Below are 17,485 nucleotides of genomic sequence, written 5' to 3' on the forward strand. Positions count from 1 at the left end.
TTCTTTCTTCCTCTTTATTTTAATTTACTTAAAGCTATTATTGTTGCCTTTCATTTTTATACCAATTTGTCCTCCAGTTCTACCCACCCTCCCTATCAAAGTCATTCATATCCAAGAAAAAAATATTTGGTAAACCTAGATATCACAGGGAGCATTTCTGGTGCCCTATAACTGCCCTACCTCACCCCCTCCCTCCATCTCTCTACATAAGACAGATGTGCTTTGTTATACATTATCCAAACTGATTGTTCAATATGATTGATGAAAGTTTAATTGCCTTTTTTGGTGTTGTTATAATGTACATCTTTGCAAATTTCATTTTCTTGGTTCTACTTTCTTCCCTGTATCACTTCATAAAAACCTTCTATTTTTTCTGAATTCCTTATATTTATCATTTCTTATATGTCAATAACATCCTATTATATTCATTTTATCACAATTTATTCAGTCATGCCTCAATTGTACACCCATTTTTGCAGCTTATTTTTGATATTGTTGTTACCACAAAGATTTCTACTATGAATTTTTTGTATTAATATGTGTATATACACATGTAGGTATTTGTATATTTGATCTACCTATAAAGGTGAATATGCATATCTAGGTATTATAACAGCAAGCACCCTGACACACATCCAGGATGACCTGCTGGCACAGGTTCTTAGATCTGCTTTTCTAAGGAAAATAATTTAAAAGGGGGTCAATAATCTGCTTTAATTCCATTCATCAACAGAGAAAATACAAGCAGAGAAATAAAGACCACCAGACAGAGCTTCTGTCTAACCATAAGCAATACAGACAGCACAGATCAACAGACAGATCCAACAGTCTGACCATAACATACATACATAGTTACCAGAAAGAGAGGCACCAACAACTGGATTTTCAAAGCGGGGTAAGGGGTTGGGGGGGACTCCTCAAAGCCTACCCAGAGTGTCATCTTGCACACTAATGCTCTTCCAAAGAGGAAACCTCAAAACAAAATCTCACCTCAGAGTACATACAGACTTTTCAGAGCCAGAAAGCTTCACGGTCCTCATGTTTCAGTGCCTAATTAACAAAAGGTGTGAAAACCTTCAAGCAAGAAAACCTGCCTATAAGCAAACTTTCCCTTTAAACAAATTCCTCCCCCAATGTGCTCCATGTGAGGTTTATTAACGGGCGGGGAAGATTAACTCCCATTAACATCAATGCCATTAACATTACAGGTATATATATACATGGAGATGTATAGATACACACACATATAGATATACATATATATATGTAAATACATACACATGCATTAAAATGTATACACACATTTCTTCTAATTGCTTCTCCACCTTTAAACAGGAGGCAGAAGAAAGGGGCATTTCTCCTCCCTCCTCTCCTCCTCCCCTTCCCTTGCCTCCCACCTCCAAAGCCTGGCATCCACCCAGCTGCTCTCACTGAATCACATCCTCTTTTACTGGAAGAAACAGTTTTTGATTGACCCAGGGCTCCTCAGGCCCTAATCCATAACTAGTAAGTATCTGAGACAGGATTTGAATTCATATACTTTAGAATCCAAGTCCTCTGCTTTATCTAGTATACCTCAAAGTATGATTTATCATAGCTCAAAGGGTATAAACAGTTTTGTGAATTTTCTCTCATAATCTTAAATTATCTCTATACCTGTTTGGATCAATTCATAGTTCTATCAAATATACATCATTAGTGGACCAGTATTCCCACAGTCCTGGTAATATTTTTAAAATGTTACCTTTTTATTATTTTTGCCAATTTGATGATGATTTTCTCTCATTTCTCCTAGCAATCCTCACAAATTATTCTGTATTATTCTTACTTGCATATACGCTTTCTCCTCGCTACTTGATTGAAATCTTCCCTGAGGTGAGGAATGATGTCCAATTTATCTTGTTATCATCCTCATGTTCTTACCTGTTGGATACATTTAAGAAAAAAAAGTATTGAGCAAACAATTTTTGAATGAAGACATTGAATAAGCCCCTAGTGTGTGCTAGGCTCGGTGCCAAGTGTTTTGCGGACTGTTCTCCACCCTTGGCAAGCTCACAACCTAGTAGAAGAAACAAAACTATCAGAGGTATAGCAATGAGAAAGCCACACAGGAAAATATCTTACAGGCAGCTTTGTAAGTGTCCAGAAAATGGATGGATCACTTGGAGGTGTGATGAAATAGACCTTTAAGAATGAGTACAGTGTAGTTAGATGTATAAGATGTGTAACTGCAAAAGCATTACAGATAAAAGAGAACAGTTTTCAATGAAGGTAGAGAGGACATTCTTTCTTTAGGATATTTGTGAAATAATGAGGAAATCACCTTTACTCTATTGAACAGTTGATTAAAAGCATATATGTGAGGATAGAGCGTTGAGAGGGGGTAGGTAAAAGTCTTGACTATCTAGTTTGACAACTTGCCTTTTATTTGGAAATAGGTGCTTCTCCACATAGAGTGAGGTGCTTTTGAAAGTCTGAGGAGCCAAATCTGTCTCCCTTAATACCTTGCCCAGTTATTCCTTTAAGTCCCTTTTACCTAAGAGGTCAAAAGGGTTGTCACCAGTTGTCCTGCTCTATCTAGTTTTGCCACAGGACTCCAAATGTCCCTTAAGAAGAGAGTGAGGCTGATGACTTTGCACAGGCCTGCCTCACTTAATTTCAATTCACTTGTAAGACTAGACATCACTTTCCCCATGTGATGTCATTTGTCCTTTTGGAGACTGAAGGATGAACAACAAGAGGCCAACATTAGTTTGGCACATTATTTTGTTAACACATCAGGTATTACTAGTTTATCTGATAGACCCCCTGCAACGAATGTCACTAGTAGAAAGCAGATCTCAAAGAGAGTAGAATGTTATGGGCCCATGGGGTGGAATGGGGGTAAAGGAGAAGAAGAATGCTATTTAATTGCAGCTGAAGTATTAAATCAATACGATAGGGATACCTAGGTTTCAGTGGATTAAGAGTGGGTTAAGCACCAGACTAGGAGTTAGGAAGAACTAAGCTTGAATCTTGCCTCAGCATTTTTTTTTATTTAATACAACTGGCCCATATAAGAATAAAACACTTTGTTAGCATTATGTTCTAATTCCCTGAAATGTTTCATATGGGAAGCCCTGAACCTGTGCAAGAAAACACAGAAGTGAGTAGTAATTTCCCAAGTCAAAACTGTGAAGGACAGCATTGTAAGGCTGAAGATAAATGTTAATAATGAAATTACTAAAGAAAGGTTATCAGGTGGGGCAAGGGTCAGAGTAAATAAGAATGCCAAGCCAAAGATAGGAAGGTGGTGGTATTCCCTGACATCAATCAAACTCAGTCTTTGTGATGGCAAGCAAAGTAGGATCTTCTGCTTTTTTTGTTGTTGTTTAGTGTGATGAAGTGCCTCTGACTGAATTTTGTGTTTATCAAACATGAGTCTTTACTAGGAGTAAAGTACAGAAACGAGTTTCTTTAAATAGAAACAGTATATGTATTTATATTGTTAATTATTTTAATGTGACTAAAGAAGATCTTCCCCACACATTAGTGGGCCTGGGAAGATTTGTAGGAAGGCCCAGGTTTCTGAAGAGGCTCTGGTTCTCAAGGGTTGTGATGCCTTTTGGCTCTAAAAAATGTATAAATACTCTAAGGGTGAAGTTTTACTTTGGAACTTATTCTTTGGAAGTGTCTGTTTGGCCAGGTGAGACGCTGGGAAGTCACTTAACAGCCTCTTAGACTCTGAAAACCCAGATGTTGGTGCTTCTCTCTCTGGTAACTATTTATGCATCTAATGGTTGGACAGTTGGATCTGTCTATTGATTTATGATGTATGTATTGCTTATGTCAGACAGTTGGATGCTTTGTATGTTGAGCTGTATTTCTCTGTGTTTTCTCTGAAGTTCAGGGTGCTGACTTTTTCCCCTGAATTCAATGAATGATACATGTGCTTGATTAAAGTGATTGTTGACCCTGTCAAAAGTTGCCTTTACTTTTAGAAAAGCAGATCTAAAAACCTATGATAGCAGGCCACCTGTGTATGTTGAGGTGCTTACTTTTACAGTCTTTAAGTATTAAATAGTATTTTTGATGACCAGAAGTGTAGGGCCAGAGTATCAGTAAGAGACAGGGTCATCCTTTCATACACATCTCAACTTCCCTCCCTCCAGGAAAGAAAACAATCTCATAACTCCCTTCATAAAAATTCAGACCTCTCTAGGCTGAAAAACAAATTATGTGTATAAGGAAACCAGTTCAGTCTCTGGTTGTTCCCCTTTCCATTGAGTCCCCTCTCAGATTAAAGGACAATTCTTTCCTTCTTGGCTGTCCACTCCATATCCTCTCTTATCTTTTTTGGAATTCCTTGCATCAAGCCATATACCACTTAGAAGATAAGCACTAAGGAGTTTTCAGATATTCTCAGTGTGAAGACTGCAATAGAGAATCAATTAGAGAGTAAAAGGATTGCCTTTATAAAGTCTAAATGACTTGCCCAGGGTTAGACAGCTAGTGTCAAAAGGGGAGTATGGAAGACAAATCATCCTGATGCTGGCATCATATTACCTCTTATAATTTGCTTCAACTACAAGCAGGCTTGCAGTCTCTCCTTAATTTTTCCAACATTGCTATCCAAGCCACTTAATCTCTTCAGCCTGAATCTGAAATGGAATAATAATAGCACTCATTCCTAGGGTTGTTGTGAAGATAAACTGAAATAATATTTGTAAAGTATTTCACAAACCTGAAGTCCTACATAGATGCTATCATCATCACACTGTTACTGTGACGATAGTGAGAGTGATGATGACAATCATGAACCCAGAATTCTAAGGGGAAAGAGGAAGTAACTGGCCACATACAGTGAGTCTAAAAAGGGGAAATATGAACATACTTAAGATGAATTTCATTTATTTCATAATTTTCATTTGATTGGCCATCTCTAAGACCTTCCAAACCTTCTTTCACTTGGAGTTAGAAAGTGGAGGTTTCATTTTCATTACCATTAAAAATACCTTTTGAAAGGAAATTACTTAATGCTTGGGGTTTGGATGGGGGAGTTCAAATAATGTTGATCAATAAGGATTACCTAATATTACAGGAACATAGATCTAAGAGTTGGATGGAATCCATTTAGTCTAACATTGTCATTTTATAGATAATGAAAATATGATCCAGAGAAGTGAGGTGAGTTGCCCACAGTTTTAGATATATTAAGTAGAAGGGATTCACTTTGCACTTACAACCTGTATTTCCAAATTCAGGAAACTCCATAGCATCAGATATGTATTCATAAGAAGTCACCTCCACATGAAGCATGTACTTCATCCTCTATTTCAAGATATCCATCGTGTATCCCATAATATTTTCAGTGTGGAGAGAAAAGAGAGTTTTCTCATATTTTAGAGAAAGATTATGTTGTGATATTAGTACTAATAATGTTTGATAATGCCTTAAATCATAGAATTTCAAACACCTTCTTATCAATTCCCTCACTGTCTTCTCAAAATCTCTGTAAGTCATCTAGAAAGGAAAGTATCATTGCCCTTATGTAACAGGTTTGAAAACTGAGACACATGGATATTAATTGATATTTCCAAGGTTGCATTGTGAGTCAGGATGAGATAAGAGAAAATATATAAAGAAATGAGGTATGTATGTTTTATAACATTAAGAATTAACCTCATTTCTTTACTTCCATCATGAATTATAATGAGAGGTACTAAAACGCATTAATTTAGAAATAAAATTTTTGAACCATTCATTCATCTTGAGGCAAAACAGCAAATAGTCACTTATGTCTCAGAGAATTTAAACTCTTTTAACATTACACACAGTTCTGAACATGGGTGGATACTTACAGGAAGGGAAAGAACTTTTAAGTGGGCTCTTTTCTTAATTCCACATAATAAGCATCTTGTAATAATCCAACTCTCCTGGAGTGGAAGGATTCTTTGATTTCATTTATTAAGAGCATTCATTAAAACAGTTTTCTCTACCCAATTGTCACAGAATTACTAGTCCTGATACCTAAAGCATTATAGTAGTTAACCAGACAGAAAGGTTGGGGGGTGGAAAGGAGAAGAAATTTTTTTTTTACATTCTGAGTTGGATCTTTGACTTCAAATTTCAGGTTAATGAGATCTTGGCTATGCGTGTGCAGGACTAATTTATGCTTCTGATTTGATTCAATCAGCTTGTGCCATACACAAAGAAGAGTCTACATGATCTACTAGGAGAGGGTAAAAAAAACAAAAAAAAATGCTAAGAACCAAGAGTCAATAGGTCTGGGCAGTAATTCCAACTCTGCTGCTAACTAGCTTTGCGATCTTAAGCTATTCAACCACTCTGCACTCAATTTTCTTATATGTCAAATAGGGTTAATAATAGAGTTGGAAATGACTCAGAGTTTTAAAGTTTGAAGGGACCTTAGCGGTATTCTCATCCAACTACCTCTGAAAGATTTTTTCCTGGTAGAAAACCTTTGAATGCATCCAGTGTTTGTTCTGAGGCCTGGCCAGGCTAACTGCATAGAAGTTCATAACTAGTGAATTTGTCCATTGGAGATTAATCATTTGGTCATAGCGACTTATAAAATAGTCAAAAGTAGAAAATCATCTTCATCCTCTGAAGCTCCCATCTACTTATACATTAATGATGGCAGCATGGAGAAAAAAAGAGAAGGGTATATTAAAAATCACAGTTTTAGTTTTCCTACAACCATTAACTTTAATATGCTAAATGTGAAATTTCTATCCAATGAGCTACATGACTGAAGGAAATAAGCCAAATAATATTGATCTTCTTAAGAGTAATTGAAATAAGGAACCACTATTTTAAATAGCCAATTAAAAATATTTATAGACCTTCTTCAGAATGACGAATAAACACATTGGTTATTTTAGATTCATCTTGCTCCCTAAGGCAACAAGAAAGATTACTTTATTTAGTGACCTTGAATTTTACTTCTTATGGGCAAAGACCTCATAAGAGTAGAGAATGTTTTGATCTTTGTTATTGTATCTGAAATACCTAACATATGGTAAGAGATTAACAAATGCTTCTTAATTAAGAACAATAGTTCTCAAACTTTATGGTCAAAGGACACCTTTATACTCTTTAACAATATTGATAACCCTCCCCCAGGAGTTTTTATATTGTATCTACTAATACTTATTTTATTAGAAAGCAAATTTTTTTTACTATTTTTATGAAAATAGTTTTGACCTTGTGCACTTCTCCGACAGGACCTTGGGCATCCTTGGACCACATTTTAAAAACCATTGCCCTAGAAGGTAATTGAAGTTTCTGTTTGTTTCTCTGTTTTGTTTTATTTTTGTCAATATTTGTTGCAAAGAATGGAGAGAAATAGATAAATCCTATAAAGAACTTCACAAATTCTTCTTACTTTAAAACTGATTAAACACATGCTTTGACACTTGCTAACTTCAACGAAAATGTGACATAAGGAAAGATCATAAAACTGGATGGAAAATATGATTTGAGATTAAGAGATAAAAGAGGACAAATGTCAATTTTTCAGAATACTTATATTTTACCTTCCAAGAAAACATATCAGGAAGAAAACTGGAAGACTCTAGAAACAGTAAGCACTAACAACATCAGAGAGGATGCAATTGAATATATAATAACAAGCAATCTATGTAGTATGGAGGCAGCTATGTGACCCAGTGGATAGAGCACTGGGCCTGGCATTAGGAACATCTTGCTGTGTGAACTTGAGCAAGTCTCTTAACTTCTGTTTGTTTTAATGCGTAAAAAAGAAGTGTCAAACCACTCCAGTATCTTTGCCAAGAAAAGAGTCTTATAATAGGTGGCACTTGAACTGAATCTTGAAGGAAACCATGGATTTCAAGAGGTAGATATTGGGAAGGAGTGCATGCTATGATTAAGGGGACAGACATGAATCATGATGTGTTAGAAATATGAAGGTCAGCTTGACTTCATTATATATGATATTGTGAGGAATAGCATGAAAAAAAAAGACTGAAAAGTAAGATATGAAATGATATTAAAAGTTTTCTTGTAGGTTTTTTGGGGAAAATATCCCTCAAGTTCAACAGATAGTTTTCCCTATGGAATTCCTTTTTTAGGACAATCAAATCAATTTGTAGCTCTTTCTATTTAATTCTGACATCATAACCCCAGTAAGTTCTATTACTTTACAAGCAGTGGACTTCACAGCTTTAGCTTGGGAGAGAAGCCATTCTTCTCTTCTCAACAGCTTTTGAAGCTCATTTTTAGTTTGGGCTTAACTCATTTTGTCCTAGTCAATCCATCAATCAACAAACAATTATTAAGAACCCACTATATGTCAGACACTGTGCTCAAAGGTAGAAACACAAAGATGAAAGGGAAATAGTACCTGCTCTTAAGGAGTTTATGTTCTAATGAGGAATACAACATGAACATACATACACAGAAATATAATATGTACAAATTTTTTTTAACATTAGCTTTTTTTTTTTTTTTTTTGAGTAGGCACACTAGTAACTGATGGTGGAGGGAAGGGAACCAGGACAAATAGATGAGAGAGAGAGAGAGAGAGAGAGAGAGAGAGAGAGAGAGAGAGAGAGAGAGAGAGAGAGAGAGAGAGAGAGAGAGAGAGGAGGGGAGAGGAGAGGGAAGGGGAGGGGAGGGGAGAGGAAGGGAGAGGAGAGGGGAGGGGAGGGGAGAGGAGAGGAGAGGAAGGGAGGGGAGAGGAGAGGAGAGGAAGGGAGAGGAGAGGAAGGGAGGGGAGGGGAGAGGAGAGGAGAGGAAGGGAGGGGAGAGGAGAGGAGAGGAAGGGAGAGGAGAGGAAAGGAGAAACATAGAGACAGAGACAGACACAGACAAAGATAGACAAGATGGCAGGCTAAGCTCTGTATTAAATGTTAAGGATACAAATATGTACAAGCAAGACAATTTTTACCCTCCAGGAATTTATAATCTAATGGAGGAAGACAAAACATAATAGCAACCTGAAAATAGAATGGGAGGGAAAGGATACACTTGAGAAACAAAGGAGTTGTTGAGGAGAGGAAGTCCATAAAGTCAAGTCATAAATAAAGTGAAAATTGTTGAAGATCCTCCTGAAATATTAATTTAGACAGACAATCACCCCCATGAGAACAGGGTCTCAGGAAAGAGGATTTTGTGTTGTAGTGTGTGTGTGTGTGTGTGTGTGTGTGTGTGTGTGTGTGTGTGTGTGTGTGTGTGTGTGTGTGTGTTCGTTCAGGATATAAAGACAACCAAAAAGATAGGCATCTGGATAGCTGACTTTTGAATAAAGTGGAGAAATATAGTTGCAGTGCTGCCTAAAAGAGTGGTTCAAGTAAACAGGCAGATAGAAAGGTTCCAAGTAGGTGGTGGTATCTGAGGTAGGCTGTAAGAGACTCTAGGGATTCTAAGAGGCTCCAGGCCTAAGTGACAAGCAGTCAGTACAAAGACAGTAGAGAAAGATGGAGAATCATGTGCACCAGTATGTATGCCAGTATAGCTGTACCAAAGCAAGTCTAGAAGAGAGGAATGTGTAAGAAGAATGAAAAAGTAGGAAAGGGTAATGTGAAAAGATGAAATGCCAAACAAAGGATGTTGTATTTATAGGGAGTCATGAAATTTATTTAATGAGAGATGGGGGTGAGGAAGTAGGAAATAACATGCCCAGACCTTCACTTTATTGTCTTTTGTAGAATTTCACTTTTTTCTAGTTCATTAAAAATATGATATATTGCTTTTAATTACTTATTCTTTACATTACTTCCTTTCCCATATTTTTCCAAACAAATTTTGAACCCCTCGTGGCCTAGGATTATGTATACTATTTCTCAGTCTTCCATGGACATTAGCTTTGTATTATACTTAGAATGAGTGTATAATATGTAACAAAGGACTGGTCAACTAGGGTCCAGTCCTTGGAGCATGCCTCTATTTGAACAGTCCCCCATTACACATGAACGTGTTGACTGATTCACTCAGGACCTATGGTCAATGTAGAATGTATAAGTTGTGAACCAGAAAATCACCCAACCTCTCTGAAGTGTAACCCACGTTCCCCAAACCTTATCTGCTATCAACTTTTTCACAGTCTGCACAGTGTGTCATCTTCATTACAACTGAAATTTTTGCCAAGTTTGGAGGTGTTCTCTGGCTTAAGTTAGAAGGTAAATAAAGCTGACATAAGTATGCTTTTCCTTCTTACCTAAAGGAGCATGAGACCCCCTATCTGGTTTCTTATAGTCAGGATCAAAAGTCCAATTCTTCCCAGTGTTTTGAATTATTTTGGTTTTCTTATTATGGTATTCTTGCATTCCCAAACAGAGGCCTGAAGCTCAAGGGCAAAGGCTCTAGCTGCAATTTTTCTTGTGTGCACTTGCATAGTTGTAGGCACTCACTATATACTTGTTAACTAATTGATTACCTGAAACTAACTGCATTACAAGATTCCTCATGGATCTCTCTGAATGAACTCAGCTTTCTGTAAGTTTATTGGTGGTTAGCACTTCAGTTTTCAAAGTTTCTTTTTACATTTTTTTTCCTTTTCAACTCCCCATCCCACAATTACTACAGCTGTTATGTATTACATTGATGGGACCTACGGTGGCTTTTCTGTTGAATATTGAGCCCTTCCCCCACACTATTATAATTATAACTATTATAATTATTATTTTTGCTTTGTCGTGATAGTAGGTATTGGCATTTTCCCAGTTTGCTAAACAGTCCAGGAGGGGTTTGAGAAATTGCTTTGTTCAATACCATGGCTGAATTATTCAGAGCTTCTGCCAGCACTAGGCTGTTTTTAGGAGATATTGCTTTTCTCCACCTTCCCTTTCCAATTCAGTCTTTTTCACCAGAAAAGCAAGAAGAACAGATGGGGTGGTGGTTCCACTGGCAATGCATCCTTCTCTCCCTCTATTTTGCTTCGGCTGATCTTGGAAGATCAGGAACAAGCAATTTGGGGGCCAAATTTCTCATTTGAAGTGTAATTTTATTGTTCAATCTCTTAACTTTGACCTTGTTACTATTTTTGGCCATGAGGCTGTGTGATTTGAGTTTGGATATGTGTAACTCTATCTGTCTGCCTGACTGGCTCCATCTCCGTCTATACATTTCTCTGTGTGTGTGTGTCTCTCATTCTCTCCTTTACTCCTTTCTTTTCCTCATCTTTCCGCTCCTCTCTCTTGAAATTAAATGACTGACTGACATACAAGAAATTGATGTTGGGGGAAGTAAGTTGGTGTGTTGTGATAGACTCAAATAAAACATGTGTGATTTAGGTAGACAGACCTGTCAAGGCAGAAAACTAGTTGGTAGAGATTTAATTGCTGTCAGGATGGAAGGAAAGATCTAAAATAAGCAGGCGTCGAACTGGCTTAGACATAGCATATTATTGCCTATATTGCCTGCTTTATGTGAAAAGTGGAGCATGGCCCAGTCAGTGGACTAAGAGACTGCCTTAAAAGTCAGAAGTTAATTATTAGAGACCTCGAAGTTGGAAAGCACTTTATACCAATCTACCCATCCATACTTGAAGTAGAATTCCTTTGACAATGTACTTGACAAGTCATCATCCTATCTTTAGCAAAGACCTTCAAGGAGGAGGGAACCTACACCTGATCAAGGCAATCCATTCTTACTATTGGATACTTCTGACTGTTAGGGAGTTTATTTTTACCTCAAGCTCAAATATGCCTCTTTTTCACCTTCAGCCAATTGATTCTACTTCTGACTTCTGAATCTACGTATAAAACAGGATAATCCCTAACCAAGGTGAAAGCCTGTCCGGTACCTGAAGAGAATCATCATGACCCCAATAAACTTGTTTTCTCCAAGTTACATATCTCCATTTGTTTCAATCGAGATATATCATATGAACCTGCATCCCATTGCTGTCCTTCTCTTGAGGTTCAATCAATCAATAACATTTATTAAGTAACTGTTATGGGCCAGACATAATGTTATGTGCTGCATATGATGATGATGATGATGATGATGATGATGATGCAAATAAAAAGATGAGGCCCTCATACTTGCAAGAAATTAATTTTCCTGGAAGTATGGGTAAGTGAGTATGAGTGTGGGGATAGATGATACAATATTTTCACAAATAAGTATATAGTATATATATATGTGTATATATATATATACATACATACATACATACAGATACATGCATACACACTGATGAAGGAGGGCACTAATAAATGGAGGAATCAGGAAAAGTCAAGAGAAGAAGTTGGCAGTCATATTAATTCAGCCTTGAAGGAAGCTGGGGGTTCCAAAAGGTAGATGTGAGGAGATCTAGCAACCTAGACATGGGAAATAGCCTGTGCAAGTGGAGGCAAGGGATAGAATGGCCTGTGCATACTAGGAACAATGAATAGTTAGATTTGACTGGCATTTATAGCATGTGATAGGCAGTAATATGTAATTAGTCAGAAAATAGAGGCTAGAGTCAAGTTGTGAAAGGCTTTAAATGCCAAGCCAAACAGTTTTATTCCTACCTAAGGATGAGAGTCAATGAAACTTCTTGAGCAGAGGAAGAATGCGGTCATATTAATAATTAGGATTTTTACTATCCAACTTATTAATGTCCTTCTCAAATGTCGTTCCCAGAGCTTAACACAATACTTCATAAGTGTCCTGACCAGGGCAGAATGAAGCAGGACTATCAACTCCATATTCCTAAATCCTATGCCTCTAAATGAAATCTAAGATCATTGAGAATGGCCAGTCAAGTGCTCAGTACACATGCAACTGGGAAAATCTAGTAGTGGGTCTTCCTCCTCTTTATAGGATGATGCAGCAACCATAACAATAACTTAAAAGGTTTTTACATATACATTTCTTCTCACTTTTGTATCTCTAAACCTACTGTGTTTGAAATAATCACCTATTTATATTTGGGAAAACTAGGTGGGAGAACGGATAGAGTGCCATGTCTGGAGTCAGGAAATCTGGCATTTTAACTGTGTGACTCTAGACAAGTTGCTTAACTCTATTTGCCTCAATTGCCTCATCAGTAAAATGAGCTAGAGAAGGAAATGGCAAACTACTGCAGTATCTTTATGAAGAAAACCCTAAATGGGGACATGAAGAGTTAGACACAACTGAACAACAACTCTGATTATATTTATTCCCTTTACAACAAGAATAACTAACATTTATAGAATGCTTTAAAATTTTCCAAGTACATTATATACGTTATCTTATTTGATACTTCCAACAACCCTGAGGGAAAGTTATAAAAGTGTTATTGTTATCTATGCTTTACAGATTGGGAACCTGAACTTCAGAGAGACTAGGGGATCTTTTCCATGTCCCTACAGCGAATAACATTTGGAGCCAGAATTAAAACCAGTGTGAGTCCTAACCTGACTCCAGTTTCAATATTCTTTCCTCTCTATCTCTCTGGAAATTTCTTGATCAAAGAGATGGTTTTTGGCCTGGATTTTGAAGGCTAGGTAGGCTTTGGATAAGTGGAGAGAAACAGGAAGGAAGAGAGCCTGAGAGACACAGATGTAGGGACACACATGAAATGAATCCCTTCAAGGTGTTTTGCATTTTGAAATTCAATGAGAATTTTCTGCTGGCTTGTATCCAGCCTGCTGATCCTCCTCTGTTCTCAGCATCTTTACACTCCCAATCATGTAGATGAAAACAGATACATTCTGTTTAGCTTTGTGCAGAGATTTTGTTCTTCAGCTGCTAGAGTTGTGCTTCCTGTTCTGACTCGGCAGTTGGAAGTTTTTTAGGAGAAAGAAGGGAGGAGAAAGGGGAATTAAAGAAGAAGAAGATGATGGAATAACTATTCCTGCCACTGTGTTTTCTCTTTCCACCTTCCTACAACACTTGACCTTGGGAACAGAGACACTATAACTTTTATTCTTTCTATTGCCCTACACAATCAATAATTGTTCAGTGTTGATGCATGTGGTGGTCAGAGTGACACTTTTGATATGGTGAAGGACATATATATATATATATATATATATATATATATATATATATATATACTTGGAGGTATTTGTAGCGCATGCTTACATACAAGTTAGTAATGACATATGGGTTTTAAGCACATATTTAAGGGAAGAAAAGGATAAACTAGAACACTTGTAGAGGAAACCAAAAACAATTTTGAAGGGAGTGACCAGTATATCTTTTGAGGATTGGTTGAAGGAACTAAGGATGATTGGTGTTAAAATAAAGAAGAGAAGGAAAACATGATAGCTGTCTTTGTAGGACACTTGTAGGACTGTCACATGAAAGAGAGATTAGATATTTTACTTGGCCCCAAAAGGCAGAACTAAGGTTAATGGAGTATGATGCTGACAAAAAGGCCCATTAGACACTTGGTACTGGTTATCTTGGGATATACTGACATCTTAAACTCAACATATCTAAAATTGAACTCAACATCTCTCCCCAAAAAACCTCTTCCTAAATTTCCTGTTACTGTCATAGCTACCACTATCCTCCCAGTCACTTAGGCTCACAACCATGGTGTCATCCTCAACTCTCACTCCCTTTCAGTAGTCATACAATCTGCTACCATTTCCTGTTGATTGTATCTTTCTAATACCTCTTGTATCTATCCCCTTCTCTTCTCTGACACTGCCACTACTGTAGTCCCAGACATCTCATTCTTGGGCTATTGCAACAATATTCTGATGTGTTTTCTTGCCCCAACTCTATTCCCATTCTAGTCTATTCTCCGCTCAGATGTCAAAACGATCTTTTTTTTTAATTTTTAAAAATTATTTTATTTGTTATCAGTTTTCTACAATCACTTCCATATATCTTAGATTTTTTCCCCTCTCTCCCCACTCCCTCCCCAAGATGGTGTGCAGTCTTATATAGATTCTACACATACATTCTTATTAAATACATTTTCACCTTAGTCATGTTGCACAGAAGAATTAAAATGAATGGGAGAAACCATAAAACAAAACAAAACAAAATATAACACAAGAGAAAATGGTCTGCTTCATTCTACGATCCAATTTCATAGTTCTGTCTCTGGATATGGAAGGCATTTGGCCTCAAGAATCCATTGGGAATTTTTTAGATCCTTGCATTGCTATGAAGGACTAAGTCTACCAGAAAAATTCCTTGCACACTGTGGCTGTTCCTGTGTACAAAGTTCTTTCTCCTGGTTCTACTCCTTTCACTCAGCATCAGTTCATATATGTCCTTCCCGGCCTCTCTGAAGTCTTCCTGTTCATCATTTCTTATATCATAATAGTATTCCATTACATTCATATACCATTATTTATTCAGCCATTCCCCAATTGATGGACATCCCCTTGATTTCCAGTTTTTGACCTCCACAAAGAGAGCTGCTATAAATATTTTTGTACATGTGGGACCCTTTCCCATTTTTATGATCTCTTTGGCATACAGATCTAGAAGTGATATTGCTGGGTCAAAGGATATGCACATTTTTGTAGCCCTTTGGGCATAGTTCCAAATTGCTATCCATAATGGTTGGATCAGTTCACAGCTCCACCAGCAATGAATTAGGATAATTTTTGATGAACTAATTAAAAGTAAAGTAAGCAGAGCCAGACAAACCATATACACAATTACTATGCTAATGTAAATGAAAAGAACAACAAAATTTGAAAACTAATGATATAAAACAATAATGACCAAACTTGACTCCAGACAACAGAATAAAAATGTACCTCCTCCATCTTTCAGAACCAGGGTACCACATAAAGTAGAATACTGCATATATTCTATGAACTCTTAAAACATATATTGCTTATTGTTAGGTATTTTATATTTTTATTTAATATAATATAATAAAATTTATACTATAATATTTAATGTTATAAATATATGTAAATAATATGTATGTATGTATTTATTTAATATGCTGCTTAGTTTTACTGAACTGGTTTTTTACCCTCTTTTTTATTCTCTCTTATTTATTCAAATCCAGCTATAAGAGCTATTTCTATGAAAGTTTGGAGGGGCGTGATAGATACATTGGGAAATGTAAGTTATATAAAACAACCAATAATAGTTATTTTTTTGTGAAATACAAAACGTTAATCCAGTTAAATTAGTGAAATTTTAGACAAGAGTTGAGCAGAGAAATATTTTATGGGAATATTGGTGGGGTCTTTTTTAGGCACTCCAGGATATCTAATGAAATTGTGCTGACCAAATTAGGATGTTCAGTATGCAGTGGAGTGGGTAGACTCATTAGCAAGCAAGGTATTAGAGACTGATCTCAGCAGTAGCAAATATAAAAGAGATCCAATGTAAGTCAACAAGTGTTCATGCAATCTGGTGATGCATGGCAAAATGGAGAGGTTAAAAGGGTCTAGCAGAGGGTAGTCAAACTCTCCTTAAAGGAACTGAAGTCTAAGATCAGAACTCTAAACCCATAATGATTGGGAGAAGAGAAAGAGTCAAGATCTAAGTCCTAGAAGAAAAGGGAATAATAAGCAAGGAATTGAATTAGAGATTCAGACATAAGGGGGTAAAGGCAGGGGCCCAATTACTGGAACAGGAGTTTAATCTCAGATGAATAACCAATACCCAGTTATTATTCCAGGTACAAAGTCAGATTAGTAGCTAGTATTTAGAGTGCCAAGAAAAGCAGAGCTTCCCAAGTTATAAATAGATTCAAGAATCCCTATAGCTCTCTTCTCTTAGCACTATTATTAGAGAAATACTTAGGAAGGACAAGAATTAAATGAAACATATTTAAACAATGACAATTATGGAATGGCCAGTGCAGAAGTGTGGGGAAGGTCAGATCCAGATGAATTCCCTGACTGATGAGGGTAAATTGTCTGAGTTTTCCTAGACATGTCCCTTACAAGGATGTTTTTCTGTATGCTTTTCTCATGGAAAGTAACCCCTGAGACCATGAAACACGTATATTAAGTTCTTGAATGATCATTAGATCCTAATGAGAAAAATGTCTTTCATGTATAGTTCGGCCTATGCTAGTAAATATTTAGCAACTGACTCTACTCTTCCCCAAAAAGACACATGATATACTTTAAAGTTGTCCTGCATTATCAATATTTTAACCACAATTTTCTTAAATCTACAAATCAATGAAACAGTAAATCAAGTCCTGATTGGTAGTATTTTCAAAGCATAAATGCTCACTTTGAAAATTTACAATAAGTTCAAGTCTGATTTAAGCTGGTTCTACCACACCCCTCTGTAGTCCAGGCTATATTTCTTTTTTTTTTTTTTTCTTTTGAATTCTCAGTTTTATTGGTATATAATCATTTACAGTGGTTTCTGATAATACTTTTTGTTTCTCCCAGGTTTGTTGTGATTTTATCTTGTTCATTTTCAATTTTGTTTTTTTTTAATTTTAATTATTTTTTAATGTTTAACGATCACTGCCATACAATTGAGATTTTATCTCCCCCACATCTATCCCCCGCTACTCCCCTCCCTCCCCACGACTGCATACAGTTCTGTATAGGTTCTACATATACTTTCCTATTGAGTACATTTTCACTATAGTCAT

General features: G+C 36.6%; 1 long non-coding RNA gene and 1 pseudogene across 2 annotated transcripts in view; one reads left to right on the forward strand and one right to left on the reverse strand.

Moving 5' to 3' along the window:
• Positions 1–1,408: 1,408 nt before the first annotated feature.
• LOC140506327 (heat shock cognate 71 kDa protein-like) overlaps positions 1,409–17,485 on the forward strand; it is a 49,855-nt pseudogene continuing 33,778 nt past the window's right edge.
• LOC140506329 (uncharacterized) overlaps positions 1,645–17,485 on the reverse strand; it is a 58,235-nt gene continuing 42,394 nt past the window's right edge. Inside the window, exon 4 of one of the 2 annotated variants that reach the window (XR_011967888.1) lies at positions 1,645–1,923. This is a non-coding gene — a long non-coding RNA (uncharacterized lncRNA). Of the gene's footprint in view, positions 1,924–4,540; positions 4,641–17,485 lie in introns of those variants that run through there. The other variant, XR_011967889.1, reaches the window with a different exon arrangement.

The sequence above is a fragment of the Notamacropus eugenii genome, chromosome 5 (assembly GCF_028372415.1).
Source record: "Notamacropus eugenii isolate mMacEug1 chromosome 5, mMacEug1.pri_v2, whole genome shotgun sequence".
Classification (NCBI taxonomy): domain Eukaryota; kingdom Metazoa; phylum Chordata; class Mammalia; order Diprotodontia; family Macropodidae; genus Notamacropus; species Notamacropus eugenii.